The following is a 15,997-nucleotide window of genomic DNA, read 5'->3' as shown; positions in this document are numbered from 1 at the left end:
TTGTCATTTTGTCAAAAGGTACAAAATTACTATTTTGCCCTCCTTTTGTCAATAGTGTGTATCAAAAATGAAGGCAAGAAAAAAAAGGGAAAAAAAGGTTGACCAAGAGGGTTTTGCCAATAATAGTATTAGCATATGGACACACACAAAGTGTGTGAGAAAATTTTTTATTTTTGTTTTTGAATTAGAAGGAGAGATGAAGAGAGTGATAAAGAATGTGAGAGTGAGAAGTTTTTTTTATTTTAATTAAAGATATGTTAGGATTACATGTAGGTGACATGTTAGAAAAAAAAAGCAAAACTTGGTTGTGTGAAATTACATTTATGCCCTATATTTCTTATTCATGTTTTATTTTAATTAGAAGGTTAAACTGGTAATTTCATATAATTTTGATTTACAATGAGTGTTTTATTGATTAGCAGAGAATATAATGCAGTTTTCTTTTTCTAAAATGAAAAAGAAAAACCCCATTTTCGCGCCCAACAAAAAAAATCAAAAACCCTACAGTCACACTCAACATTCTCGCAGTTTCACCCTCACCAAATCACTCCCACACTCCTGCAAGATCCCCACTCTCCCTTCCTACTTTGACCTTCATCTCTCACTAATGGAGGAAAAAGACCAGCAAAAAGCTGCAGATCTGGTCAAAGAGCTCGTCATCCACCTCCGCTCCCAAAACCCCAATTCCGAATCTCACCCGCCCGAATCTTACCCGCCAACTCCAAACTCCCCGGAATTCCAAAGCTCGCTCTGCTACGCTTTTCACTTGATCTTTAATAGAGATTTTACCACACACGCAAACGGGTTAAAAACTCCTATATTACTTGCAAGAATGACAAGGTTGTTGTAGTATAAACGGTTCTCGCAAGGTCGTTCTCCACAGGGATTATTAAATAATTCGAAACAAATCAAATTCCAATTAATTATTGTAAAGTAGAAAATTGAGATGATTGGTTTTATAATCTACTTAAATTAAAACGAATTTAATTAATAAAAATAAACTAATCTACAATATTAAAGATGAAGGGGAAAGAAAACGGTTTTGGAAAAATCAGATTAAGAAAGCACTAGGGTTCCATCATCACTTAGCAATCCTATGTATTTTTACCAATAACTTATGATTTACACATGCCACTTTGAAGGTTAGGTTTTCCTAATTTATATTCTACTTGGAACCTCCAACATAGAACGTATATCTAACATGAAACCCGTCCAGACGATCGAATCAAATTTGAACATGAAGGACTTATTGTGCTTTATGAAAACCCTTTGAAAAACCATGCAACCCTTAAGACGTGGTAATCATCTTAAGTAAAATTACAATTATTAATCACAAGAAGCCAGCGTCAATTTCAGGGAACCTTCCGACCAAAACTGCATTAAATTACTTTTCTAAAGATCCGAATGGTGATCAGGCATTAAGACAATTAGATAGTTTTAATCACAGTAATCAATAATTCAAAGTATGCATGCAATCAATCACAAGCAATTAAATAAAAATTACATATTCATGCTAAAGCTTAAGGCTTCGCCCGAGAAGAATGAATTAGTTGCGCATATTCATAATTGAAATCATAGAAAATATTATTAAGAATAAAAGGAATGAAAACACCTTAAAGTAGAAAATCTCCAAGAACCCTAGCAATTACTCTATGACTCCAAAGTTGCATAAAAGAAAGTGTTGCAAAGATTAAGAACGGCCAAGCAATATGTTTGCTAAGCCATCACACAAACCCTAAAACATAGGTCTCTTATTCCAACTAGGAAACTAAATAATAATAAAATATCTTAGAAAATAAAACCCTAATTAAACTAGGAGAATCTGACAAGTACTTGTCCAGCCACGTTTTAACTTCAAATCTCCACCAAATCTCGCCTATAATAGATTGTTTTAAGGATCAGAACGTTCTGAACACATCTCCAGAAGGCCACGAACCCATCCGAGGTCATCTTGGGCTCCAAAAACGTCATTCAAGCCCAAAACGTCACTATTCCAGCACTGCACATGGCTCCTTTATTTTATTGCCAGAAAATCATCGCTTGGTAGAAAAAACTGATATTTTGCTATCATCAAGCCAAGTGACTCACAAACGTCCTCGAATTGGAATTACTCCAAAATTCGTCCATTTGACCATATTTTGCTCCAGAAGAAGTCGAAAGTCCTATATTATAAATACAATTCAAAGTATCAAAATTCTTCCAAATTATTAACCAAAATATACTAAGAATAGGGTAAAATATACTCATCAATCTTCAGCCCATTAACTCCGTCTGTGGCTCCCGACGCCGCTGCCATAGCCCAGTCCATCAAGCGCCGCCTCGCCACTCAAGGTAAGTCCTCGCAGGGCCTCATTTTCGCCGGCCTTTATACCAAATTTGTGTCGAAAACTGGCCCCGGGAGTGTAAATAACAAATGGGCAGTTGTTTATTTGCTCAAAATTGTGTCGGATGATCGGAAAAATGGGAAAACCCAGTTGGATTCTTCGGTTTTGTTGCCTAATTTAGGGTTAAATGATGCCAAATCAGGGAGGGAGTCGAGGGTTTTGGTGGGTAGGGAGAATAAGGAAAAGGGTTGGAACAATGAGGTATTGTTGGTTTCTAAAGACCCGAAAAATCTCCGCGAAATTGCTTTTAGGGAGTTTGTGAATTTGATTAAAGAAGAGAATGAGGTTTCTGAAGAGGTTTTGGTGAGAGAGGTGTTGTATGCCTATCAAGGAATTGATATGAATGTTTTCGATAAATGCCCGCAGTGGAAAGTCAGTTTCATACGTACACCCTTACTTAAAACCAAAATAGTCATTTCATAGCATACAGCCCACAGGAATTAATATCAGAAAGGTTGGTTGGATTTTTCCTAAATTTTTTTTAGGGAAATGGTATAAAATGATTATATATCAAATTTTAATTAATAAACTGGACAAAATTAAATATCAATAACATGGTGGTAAGAGAATGATGATGTGTGTAGTGATCAAATATCGCCAACATGTTGAAAAACTGATGACTTCGACAATAGGGCTTTGAAATGATCACTTTGACTAATTTTCCTAAATATTTATTGGGGAGTTAGATTAAAATTGTGTTTAGAGGGGAAATCACATTGTTTGATCTAATCAATTTGGCTACACTAGGTCTTGCAAAAGAATAAATATAAGGTAAATTGCCCTTGTGGTTTAATTTAAGTAACAATTTTTTCGGAAGAAGGACAATCCACAACTTAAAGTACTTGAAAAGTGTCAATTTTTCATAGACTTGGTCTTGGACCAAAATTGTTACCGAACCTAAAGTAGAAGGGTGAAAAGTGTAATTAGCATTTTTTTTTTAATAAAAGCGATATTCTAACATAAAGAGGAATTAGAAGCAATATTGAAAAATTACTAACAAATAGCGTAAACTTTGCTATTGGAACTAATTTGCCAACACCTGGTCATCAATATTGTTATTTCAAATCCACCATTCTCCATCATTAGAATTTAGATGTAGTCATATAAATTAAGTTCCTTATTAAGTGTTATGCCCAACTCCACTAATTTCTCAATTATCCAACAGTGTAGATTGTTCTTAACAACGCTGCTTGATTTGGGCCGCATTGTCTTTCTTAAGGTGGGCTTTGTTGGATACATTTTGTTGGGCTTAAATTGGCAATTAACCCACAAGGAAGCAAAATGTGATCATTCAAACATGCATGGACATTTTACTAAGTGTAATGTTATGAAGGCCATATTTGTAAATTAAATGACATGAAAATTGATGATTGAATTATACTTAAGCGTTGATTACCGTGCTTATTTCTTGTTGGTGACACGTTATTTAGTTTGCAAATTTAGTCTTCCTAGCTTACATTTTTACTAATTTTAGGTAATATTGGGGCACCTCAATAAAATTACAACAGAATAAACTTTGATGGCTCTATGGCAAATAATGAAACTACCATTGACTTTGTCATTGGAGATTCTTTTGGTTCTCCTATTGTTGTAGGAGCTAGAAATATTGAAATTAATATAATTTATGTGGCTAAGGCGTTTGCTTAGAGGAATACCTTCAACTTTAGGCCAAAGGGTTTAGGGATCTTTTGGTTGAAGGTGACTTGAAGTTGGTCATCGACTCCATTATCTAGTTTCTTAGAGTCTTATTTATTGTGAAGCAATTTTTTTTCGACTGTCTACAAATACCTTTTTTTTTTTTTTGATTGTGCTCGTCTGTAATTAGTAGAACAAAAAATATTTCAAATTAGCTCAAGAGAAAAAAAAAATTTTGTCAATAATTTAAGAAAAATTATTTTTAGTTGGAAATTTTTTGATAATGTGAGAGAATTATTAGTTTTGTGTTCATCTTCATGATAATTAGCAGAGAGCACACACTTTATGTGTGTGAACAATTTCTCTTAATAAGTGCATATTTTTTTTATTATTGCATAATTACTGTTTTGTCATATTTATGTAAATATTGTATATCAAAAGTGATAGTAAAATTGGAAAAATAAGTATAAAAAAGAGGGTAAAATAGGAAAAATAGGGATATGATTGTCATTTTGTCAAAAGGTACAAAATTACTATTTTGCCCTCCTTTTGTCAATAGTGTGTATCAAAAATGAAGGCAAAATAGGAAGAAAAAAAAAAGGGAAAAAAAGGTTGACCAAGAGGGTTTTGCCAATAATTGTATTAGCATATGGACACACACAAAGTGTGTGAGAAAATTTTTTATTTTTGTTTTTGAATTAGAAGGAGAGATGAAGAGAGTGATAAAGAATGTGAGAGTGAGAAGTTTTTTTTATTTTAATTAGAGATATGTTAGGATTACATGTAGGTGACGTTGTAGAAAAAAAAGAGCAAAATTTGGTTGTGTGAAATTACATTTATGCCCCATATTTCTTATTCATGTTTTATTTTAATTAGAAGGTTAAACTGGTAATTTCATATAATTTTGATTTACAATGAGTGTTTTATTGATTAGCAGAGAATATAATGTAGTTTTCTTTTTCTAAAATGAAAAAGAAAAACCCCATTTTCGCCCCCAACAAAAAAAATCAAAAACCCTGCAGTCACACTCAACACTCTCGCGGTTTCGCCCTCACCAAATCACTCCCACACTCCTGCAAGATCCCCACTCTCCCTTCCTACTTTGACCTTCATCTCTCACTAATGGAGGAAGAAGACCAGCAAAAAGCTGCAGATCTGATCAAAGAGCTCGTCGTCCGCCTCTGCTCCCAAAACCCCAATTCCGAATCTCACCTGCCGACTCCAAACTCCCCGGAATTCCAAAGCTCGCTCTGCTACGCTTTTCGCTTGATCTTTGATAGAGATTTTACCACACACGCAAACGGGTTAAAAACTCCTATATTACTTGTAAGAATGACAAGGTTGTTGTAGTATAAACGGTTCTCGCAAGGTCGTTCTCCACAGGGATTATTAAATAATTCGAAATAAATCAAATTCCAATTAATTATTGTAAAGTAGAAAATTGAGATGATTGGTTTTATAATTTACTTAAATTAAAACGAATTTAATTAATAAAAATAAACTAATCTGCAATATTAAAGATGAAGGGGAAAGAAAACGGTTTTGGAAAAATCAAATTAAGAAAGCACTAGGGTTCCATCATCACTTAGCAATCCTATATATTTTTACCAATAACTTATGATTTACACATGCCACTTTGAAGGTTAGGTTTTCCTAATTTATATTCTACTTGGAACCTCCAACATAGAACTTATATCTAACATGCAACCCGTCCAGACGTTCGGATCAAATTTGAACATGAAAGACTCATTATGCTTTATGAAAACCCTTTGAAAAACCATGCAACCCTTAAGACGTGGTAATCATCTTAAGTGAAATTACAATTATTAATCACAAGAAGCCAGCGTCAATTTCAGGGAACCTTCCGACCAAAACTGCATTAAATTACTTTTCTAAAGATCCTAATGGTGATCAGGCATTAAGACAATTAGATAGTTTTAATCACGGTGATCAATAATTTAAAGTATGCATGCAATCAATCACAAGCAATTAAATAAAAATTACATATTCATGCTAAAGCTTAAGGCTTCGCCCTAGCAAAAGGAATTAGTTGCACATATTCATAATTGAAATCATAGAAAATATTATTAAGAATAAACGGAATGAAAACACCTTAAAGTAGAAAATCTCCAAGAACCCTAGCAATTACTCTATGACTCCAAAGTTGCATAAAAGAAAGCGTTGCAAAGATTAAGAACGGCCAAGCAATATGTTTGCTGAGCCATCACACAAACCCTAAAACATAGGTCTCTTATTTCAACTAGGAAACTAAATAATAATAAAATATCTTAGAAAATAAAACCCTAATTAAACTAGGAGAATTTGCCAAATACTTGTCCAGCCACGTTTTAACTTCAAATCTCCACCAAATCTGGCCTATAATAGTTTGTCTTAAGGATCAGGACGTTCTGAACACATCTCCAGAAGGCCACGAACCCATCCGAGGTCATCTTGGGCTCCAAAAACGTCATTCAAGTCCAAAACGTCACTAGTTCAGCACTACACATGGCTCCTTTATTTTATTGCCAGAAAATCATCGCTTGGTAGAAAAAACTGATATTTTTCCATGATCAAGCTAAGTGACTCACAAACATCCTTCAATTGGAATTACTTCAAAATTCGTCCATTTGACCATGTTTTGCTCCAGAAGAAGTCGGAAGTCCTATATTATAAATACAATTCAAAGTATCAAAATTCTTCCAAATTATTAACCAAAATATACTAAGAATAGGGTAAAATATACTCATCAATCTTCAGCCGATTAACTCCGTCCGTGGCTCCCGACGCCGCCCCCATAGCCTAGTCCATCAAGCACCGCCTCGCCACTCAAGGTAAGTCCTCGCAGGGCCTCACTTTCGTCGGCCTTTATACCAAATTCATGTCGAAAACTGGCCCCGGGAGTGTAAATAACAAATGGGCAGTTGTTTATTTGCTCAAAATTGTGTCGGATGATCGGAAAAATGGGAAAACCCAGTTGGATTCTTTGGTTTTGTTGCCCAATTTAGGGTTAAATGATGCCAAATCAGGGAAGGAGTCGAGGGTTTTGGTGGGTAGGGAGAATAAGGAAAAGGGTTGGAACAATGAGGTATTGTTGGTTTTTAAAGACCCAGAAAATCCCCGCGAAATTGCTTTTAGGGAGTTTGTGAATTTGATTAAAGAAGAGAATGAGGTTTCTGAAGAGGTTTTGGTGAGAGAGGTGTTGTATGCCTGTCAAGGAATTGATGGCAAGTATGTGAAATTTGATAGTAGAGCTGATGGTTATGCTTTATCGGATTTGATTAAGGTGCCTAGAGCAACCCGCATTAGGGTTCGGAAGCTTTGTGAATTGGGGTGGTTGTTTAGGAAGGTTAAAGGGTATATTTCAGAGAGTACGAATGGGATTCCATCTGACAATGTTGGAACCGTTGGGCAGGCCTTTTGTGTTGCGTTACAAGATGAGCTTTCTGATTACTATAAGTTGTTGGCTGTTCTTGAAGTGCAATCAATGAATCCAATTCCTTTGGTTTCAGAGACTGCGAGCTCAGAGAATTATCTTTCTCTGAGGAGATTGTCTGTTTGGTTTGCGGAGCCAATGGTGAAAATGAGGTTAATGGCTGTTTTGGTTAATAAATGTAGGGTTTTAAGGGGTGGGGTAATGGCTGGGGCTATTCATTTACATGTCCAACATGGTGACCCATTGGTGCACGAGTTTATGGGACGCTTACTTCAGAGGGTATGCTCTCCACTATTTGAGATGGTGAGGAGTTGGGTTTTGGAAGGGGAGTTAGACGATGTTTTTGCAGAATTCTTTGTAGTGGGCCAGCCAGTGAAAGCTGAGTCTCTTTGGAAGGAAGGTTGCATGCTTCATGCCAGAATGCTTCCTTCTTTTATTTCTCAATCGCTTGCTCAATGCATTCTGAGGACAAACAAGTCAATCAATTTCCTTCGTGTTTGTTGTGAGGATCGTGGTTGGGATGATGCTGCAACAGAAGATGCATCTGCTGCTGGTACCATAACAAGAATATGGGGTCTTGGATATGGTGAAACTGATGCTCTTGAGTCTTTGGTTGATGGAGCAGCAAAGAGAGTTGATAAGCATTTGTTGGATGTTATTTACAACCAGTACAAGTTCAAGGAACACTGTCTTGCTATAAAGCGGTATTTACTCCTCAGATAGGGTGACTTTGTTCTGTATCTAATGGATATAGTTGGGCCAGTGCTTTCTGAACCTGTTAACACAATAAGCTCTTTTCAGCTAGCTGGATTGCTGGAAACTACAATTCGAGCATCTAATGCTCAGTATGATGATCGTGACATATTGGATAGGTTGAAGGTAAAGATGATGCCACATGGAACTAGAGATAAGGGCTGGGATGTGTTTTCATTGGAATATGATGCAAGGGTTCATTTAGATACTGTTTTTACAGAATCTGTGATGATGAAGTATTTAAGAATTTTTAATTTTTTATGGAAGCTTCGGCGAGTAGAGCATGCCCTTATTGGTATTTAGAAGACAATGAAGCCAAATTGTATCACTTCACGTTCATTTATGAACCTTCCGAATGCAGTTAAGTTGCAGTTACTTTCAACTTTGAGAAGATACCAGGTTCTTTGGGATGAGATGAATCATTTTGTCTCAAACTTACAATACTATATTATGTTTGAAGTTTTGGAGGTGTCTTGGTCCAATTTTTTTGAATGAAATAGACGTGGCTAAGGACCTCGATGTTCTACTTGCCGTACATGAAAAGTACCTTCATTCCATTTTGGAGAAATTCCTCATTAGAGAACGTTCCCAAACCCTTTATGATTCACTCTTTGCCTTGTTTGATCTCATATTGAAATTCCGAAGTCATGCAGATTGATTGTCTGAAAGGATTAATGAGTTGCAAGCCAGGTATTCTTTATTCTGTATGATCACAGTTATTTGTGAACCAAAATACTGCTACCTCATTCCTTGTTTCTTTTTCTTCATAAACTAATGTCTTGGATGGTTTGTTGCAAAACCATAGAATCTTCTTTACCCTGTCGAGACAAGAGTAAAGCAAAAAAGCGATCAAATGATAGGTCGTTAGGGTCTGGATCCTGGATTAGTGAAGGCAGGAAAACCCTCACGCAATGTGCTGGTGAATTTCTTTGGAATATGGGACAAGATTTAGATGCACTATCAAAAGAATATTCATCATTGCTTGAGGATTTTATTTCTAAGTTGCCCATGCAGCAACATGTTGATTTAAAGTTCCTCCTGTTTCGGCTGGACTTCACTAAGTTTCATAGCCAGTTGCATCCTAGTATGTAGAAAACAAGCTAGTACATACGAGTTAAAGCAAATGCAACCGCAATTCTTGACATGATCAAACTAATTTTTTGTTCATTAATCGTCTTTGCTCATCTGGTTGAACAATCATGTTGCATCTAGCTGACGGGACCAACAAGCTAGTACATACGACTTTATATTGCTTGATTGTTAGGTAAGTAGAAAACCTTAGCTCCTTCATGACTGTTGTATTTGCATTTGACATTTCTCGGAGGACTAACATATGATATCCTTATCTTGATATTTTCAGACGGTGTTTGCTTATTTCTAATGGCCTGTGTGGAAGATTTACTGGTGACTTAAAGGTATATCGCATCACTAGATCAGGGTGTGGAATTTGATTGTGTACACGTATCGCAGCTGATAATTTTCAAGTTTTGTTTTTCGGGTGAGTTGTTTTTTTATATCTTTGGGAGCAGACCCATTAGAGCTTGTATATATGTATCATAGTACTGGATTAGATTGAATGATAGACAATGAGTGCCAACTTTTTGCATCTCCATTTCACTTGTTTCGTCCACTATTTGATCTTTTGTGTTAGCCATATGTATAAATTGATGTCTTTCTTGTTAGAAACTTTCGTTGATTTTGACATTGTTAACTGTTTATGGACAATCGAACTCAATGCAAGTATTGTATTTGGATACTATTAGATGATGATTTGTAAAGGAACCAGAATGTCCGCGATATCAGGTGATAATTTGTTTAGCAATCTTGTGAAAACCTTCATTGTACATACAATTCGTTGAAACTAATTCGAAAATTTTGAATTCTTGTGCATAAATAATTATGCTATAGTTGTCCACGTGAGTAAGCAACTCCCAAGTACTGTTCGCAGTTACTAAAAATGTTGGACAAAGTCAAAACTTTCTTATTAGGTTTTGTAATTGGCCTACTTCGAATGCTCTTTTAATGCTTGTTACAGTGGTAGATCTTTTGGCATAAAAATGGGGCATTGTTTGACTCTCTGCATTGACTAGTTATTTTCTTCCAATAACGACCTGACATTATTTTTTCGTACAAGCGTCATAATTAGAATTGTTTATTCCCTTCATCATTATCTAAAGACGATTTTTAGAAAAAATCATTTGATGGAGATTGTTTTGTTGTACATGTAAATCAAATCATGTGATGGTTCATTGCAATAATGTTACTTGTTAAATGACCCGTGGATTTCAATAAATGGTCTTCGAAATGGATAATTTTTTTTTGGAAAATAACCTTTAAATGTCGATAAAAAGATAATGAATCGTTTTAATTTTAAATTCATACGGTTAGATAACCGAGTCAATGCTGATTGATGTTGCTACGGCCTCCATACAATGCTGAATATTGAGAAACGAAATCGAAATAGCAGGGTGGGAAAAGTGGGTGATTATTAATACAATCAACTGTCACTAAATATGTCATGTGTTGAGTAATAATATAATCGGTTGAACTGTACTATCACTCAATATGTCATGTCGTGTGGTTGGTGATAGAGATATTATGTTTGTGTCTGAGATTAGGACACTTGGCATAAAATTAGCTAACTAGTTAGATTAGTTGCAATCTTATGCTCTCTATAAATACTTGTATTGAGATTTCTTACTTACTAAGAAATAATATATCAAAGAAATATTCAGCCTCTATTTCTCTTCTCTGTGAATCTTCTCTTTCTCTCTCTATTCATATATGAGATCTGTTTCTCTCTCTGTCTTAACATGGTATCAATCACCGCCATGGCAAACGCTTCTTTGATCCTTCTGCAAAGTTTTAAGTGCAATTGCTAAATTGTGCTTTGTCTCTTCGATTTCTTCTTCTACAAGTTTCTAGGGTTTTGAAGTTCTGCAATTTCTTATCGGAATCCTCCTTCTGTTGTCTTATGTGTTCTTGCACTCCAGGTGTTTTTGAATTCACAGCTGAGAGGTATCTTCCTTTATCCAAGATTTTGTGCCTTGATTTCTTGAATCATGGTTACTGCTAGTCAATTGCAATTGCTCCAATCTCCAATTACTGCACTTATTTCATCGCTTCCTACTTCAGTGAATGTTAAACTTGATGACTCTAATTATCTTAATTAGCATTTTCAAATGCAATTATTACTTGAGAGTAATGGTATCATGGGATTTATTGATGGCTCTATCCCTTGTCCTGTTCGTTGTGCATCTCAATCTGGTAATTTTGGTGTGGATGTGTCAAATTCATCTACTTCTGGTGATTCGAATGAGTATTTGATCTGGATGATGCATGATATGGCTCTTACGCAATTAATCACTGCAACTTTATCTCCGGTAGCCATGTCTTGTGCTATAGGGAGTACTAGTTCTCGAGATCTTTGGACTCGATTAAGGAAGCAACTTTCTATGGTTTCTCGAACTAGTATTTTTCAATTGAAGTTGAACTTACAAAACATGAAGAAGGGTACTGATATTGTGGCTCAATATCTAAAAAGGATAAAAGCTGCTAGGGATTATCTTACTGTTGCGGGTGTTTCCTTTTTTGATAAAGATATAGTGATTTTGGCTTTAAATGAGTTGTCTGCTGCTTTCGAACTATTATTCGAGGAAGAGAACAAGTCATTTCTCTCAAATAATTCAAATCTTAGTTACTTGCAAAATAGGTCATTGTTGATTCTAGCACAAATGCACCATTTCTAGCTACAATGGTTGCTAACAATTCATCACATGCACCTAAAGGTCAATCTCAGTCTTTTTTCTGCTGGTTCTGGACAATCTAATTTTGTTCAAAGGGGTTTTGAGCAATTTAATCAGTATAAAAACAAGGGCAAGGGAAAGCTTACTTAAGGTTCCAGAAACTTTCATCCCAAACCATTTTATCAATTTCAGACTCATGTGTTTCGTACTCCACTCCAGGAGTACTTGGACAAGCGCCACATTCCACTTATGAACCTTCTGCTCCATCATTTGTTACTTGTCAACTATGTAATAGTAAGGGTCACACATCACCATTTTGTGGTTCGACGCCCCTTACCAGACCTCAATGTCACATCTGTGGAAAAACCAATCATGCCACATGGTTTTGTTTTTACAACGAGAAATGGTTTTGTTTTTACAACGAGAAATGATCGAACTATATTAGCACTAGTTCTCATTATTCTCCCATATCTAGACAACAATATGACATTTATGCTGGACAACAATATGGAAATTTTTCTCAAAGTTCATTTCCTGCTTATAATGGGCAGCAATATTACTCACAACCATCAATGCAAGCTATGCACACTATGGTTGCTCAACCATCACAACCCTCTACATCACAGACTACCTCTCAAGCTCTGCTTACTGATTTTGGTGCGACTAATCACATGAAAGCAGATTTGAGCAACTTGTCATTGGCTTTCCCCTATCCATTCAATGAAACCATTCAAACAGCTAATGATGAAGGTTTGAAAGTGTCCCATATTAGTAGTACTATAGTTAATACTTTTGTGCAACCTATAAAGTTAAATTATGTGTTATATGTTCCCAAATTGTCACAAAATCTGCTTTCAGTTCACAAGCTGTGTATAGACAATAAATGCTACCTTATTTTCGATAATTTTTGCTTCTGGATACAGGACAAAGCCACAGGGATGATCTTATTCTGAGGGCTATGCAGTAATGGACTTTAACCCATTCATTCCTTAGCTACTTTTACTCTTGGTGTACCTCAGTCAAAGCTACAAGCTAAAGCTTTTCTTGGACAACTTGTCAATTTTACTATATGGCATAGTAGGTTAGGTCATCCCTCTAATTCCATTGTTTCTTTGATGTTGCATAAGTCCAAAACTATATGTGCCAAGGATTCTATACCTGTTATGTGTCAAAGTTGCTTAGAAGGAAAATTTTGTAAATTGCCATTTCCATCTGCTGTCAATAAGTCTATCATTCCATTTGAGGTAGTGCATAGTGACCTTTGGGGTCCTGCACCTTGTATATCAGTCGATGGATATAGGTACTATGTTACCTTTATTAATGAATGTACTAGATACACGTGGATATTCCCACTTATCAATAAATCAGATCTTTATGCTACTTTTATTGCTTTTTATGCCTATGTGTTGACTCAATTTTCTACTACTATGAAGACTTTACAAAGTGATGGGGGAGATGTGTATTGTAGTACTAAGTTTCAGTTTTTTCTAGTTAAGAAAGGCATTTCCCATAAAAAATCATGTCCATAACCCTGAAACAAAATGGGTTGGCTGAGAGAAAATATAGGTATATCATTGAAACCACCATTACTTTGCTTCAAAATACTTAGATTCCTTCTCATTTTTGGAGTTTTGTTTGTCAAGCAGCCACTTACCTAATCAATCAAATGCCTACTCCACTATTATCTCACAAATCTCCATTTGAGTTACTATATGGGAGTGTTCCAGTTCTTTCTTATTTGAAATTTTTTAGATGTGCTTGTTATCCACTTCTTAAACATTACTATAGCACCAAGTTACAACCCAAGACAACTAAGTGTATCTTTTAAGGGTATGCTTCCAAATACAAAGGGTTTTTGTGTTATAAGGTTGCAAGATAGAAAATTTTTGTATCAAGGCATGTATTTTTCTATGAACAAGAGTTTCCTTTAAAAGACTTATTGATAGCATCTACTATCAATACTAATACCACATCATCTGTGTCTTTACCAATTCTAGTTGTTACATTAAACAACTTAGTAGTTTCATCTATCGCTGCACTAGTTACAGAGTTCACTTCCTCTTCTATGCATTCCAACTCTCATGTGTTATCTTTAAACCTATCTTCACCATCACTTTCACGTAGTACCAATCTACCTCTACTTCATGTATCTCAATCCATTACTGCTACAGAAACTGAATACTTTGAGATCCATGTAGCACCTGTCCATTGTCCTGACACTCTTCAAGTGTTATTATCAATTCCACCTATGAATCTACATCCTATGCAAACTAGAAGCAAAAATGGGATAATAAAAAAGAAAGCACTTGTATCAACTTTACAGTTAGCCAATGCAAGTGATCTTTCTTTGGTTGAACCTAGTTCTTATAAGTCAGCTCTCAAGTGTCCTGTTTAGTTAAATGTTATAAAGGAAGAAATTGGTGCACTTCATACTCAAAAAACTTAAAGTTTGGTAGCTTTACCTCAGAACAAGAATTTGGTAGGTTGTAAATGGGTATTCAAGCTTAAGAAACATGTTGATGGTATTATAGCTAGACATAAGGCTCGGTTGGTAGCAAAAGGGTTTAGTCAAGAACCTGGGATTGATTATACTGAAACTTTCAGTCCTATTGTTAAACCAACAACAATAAGGATAATGTTGGCTTTAGCTGCTCATTTCAATTGGTCTATTAGGCAATTAGATATCAAAAATGCTTTTTTACATGGCATTTTACAAGATGAAGTATATATCGTGCAACCTCCAGGTTTTAAGGATTCTACGTATCCTAATTTGGTCTGCAAACTTCATAAATCTCTTTATGGTTTGAAACAGGCTCCCAAAGCCTAGAATGAGAGATTTACTACTTTTCTTCCTAAGTTGGGGTTCTGGAATACATATTTAGATTCATCACTGTTTGTGCAGACTGTTGGTTCCATCTTGGTTATTTTGTTACTCTATGTGGATGATATCATTATCACTGGCAATGATTTTATGGCTATTCAACAGGTTATTCAGTCATTGACCTCTAAATTTGATATCAAAGACCTAGGTTCTCTGCATTATTTTTTGGGTATTCAAATCTCTTGAACCACAATTGGTTTGTTTCTTTCACAGCAAAAGTATGTCCATGATCTGTTGGTTAAAATAGAAATGGCTGATTCTGAACCTTGTGATACACCTTGCCTACCTTATAATAGGCTCCTTAAGGATGATGGTGAACCATACAACAATCCTACCCTTTTATAGGAGTGTTGTCGGTGCTCTACAATATTTAACTTTTACCCGGCCTGATATTGCTTTCTCAGTTCACCAAGTCTGTCAATTTATGCAGTGTCCTATGTTCTCACATTACACTGCAGTTAAGGGTACTATGACATATGGCTTGACTTATTCCATTTCAGATTTGGACATTAAGGCATTCAGTGATGTTGATAAGGCAGGCAATCTTAATGATCGAAGATCCACCACTAGGTTGGTTGTTGACTTGGGTGGTAATCCTATATCTTGGTCCTCAAAGAAGCAACAAATTGTCTCTAAGTCTTCCACAGAGGTTAAGTATAGGGCCTTGTCTTCTACAGTTGCAGAACTTGATTGGATTAAGCAAATTCTCGATTTTCTGCATGTTAAAGTCCCTTATATTTCAGTTCTGTTTTATGATAACATGTCGGCCATCGCCTTATCCTTCAATCCCGTTCAACACCGAAGAACAAAACATGTCGAGGTTAGTGTTCACTTTGTTCGAGAACGGGTTGCTAAGAATTAACTCCATGTTTAGTTTGTCTCTTCCAAGGAACAATTTCTAGATATTCTAACTAAGGGATTAAGTGCCCCTTTGTTTCATACACATTGTAGAAATCTCATGCTAGGATCATCCAAGCATGAGTTTGAGGGCGGATGATAGAGATATTATGTTTGTGTTTGAGATTATGACACTTGACATAAGATTAGCTAGGTAGTTAGATTAGTTGCAATCTTGTGCTTTCTATATATACTTGTATTGAGATTTCTTACTTACTAAGAAATAATATATCAAAGAAATATTCAGCCTCTCTTTCTCTTCTATGTG

General features: G+C 35.6%; 1 pseudogene; it reads left to right on the top strand.

Annotated features, from left to right (window-relative positions):
• The first annotated feature begins 5,141 nt into the window (after nucleotides 1–5,141).
• Nucleotides 5,142–15,694, top strand: LOC125470831 (annotated as a pseudogene).
• The last annotated feature ends 303 nt before the right edge of the window (nucleotides 15,695–15,997 follow it).

Source organism: the organism of the source record quoted next, unplaced genomic scaffold (genome assembly GCF_019419815.1).
Source record: "Pyrus x bretschneideri cultivar Hongxiangsu unplaced genomic scaffold, Pyrus_bretschneideri_v1 Contig53, whole genome shotgun sequence".
NCBI lineage: Eukaryota > Viridiplantae > Streptophyta > Magnoliopsida > Rosales > Rosaceae > Pyrus > Pyrus x bretschneideri.
Note: the sequence above shows the minus strand (reverse complement) of the source record. Positions and strands in the feature narration are given on the sequence as shown.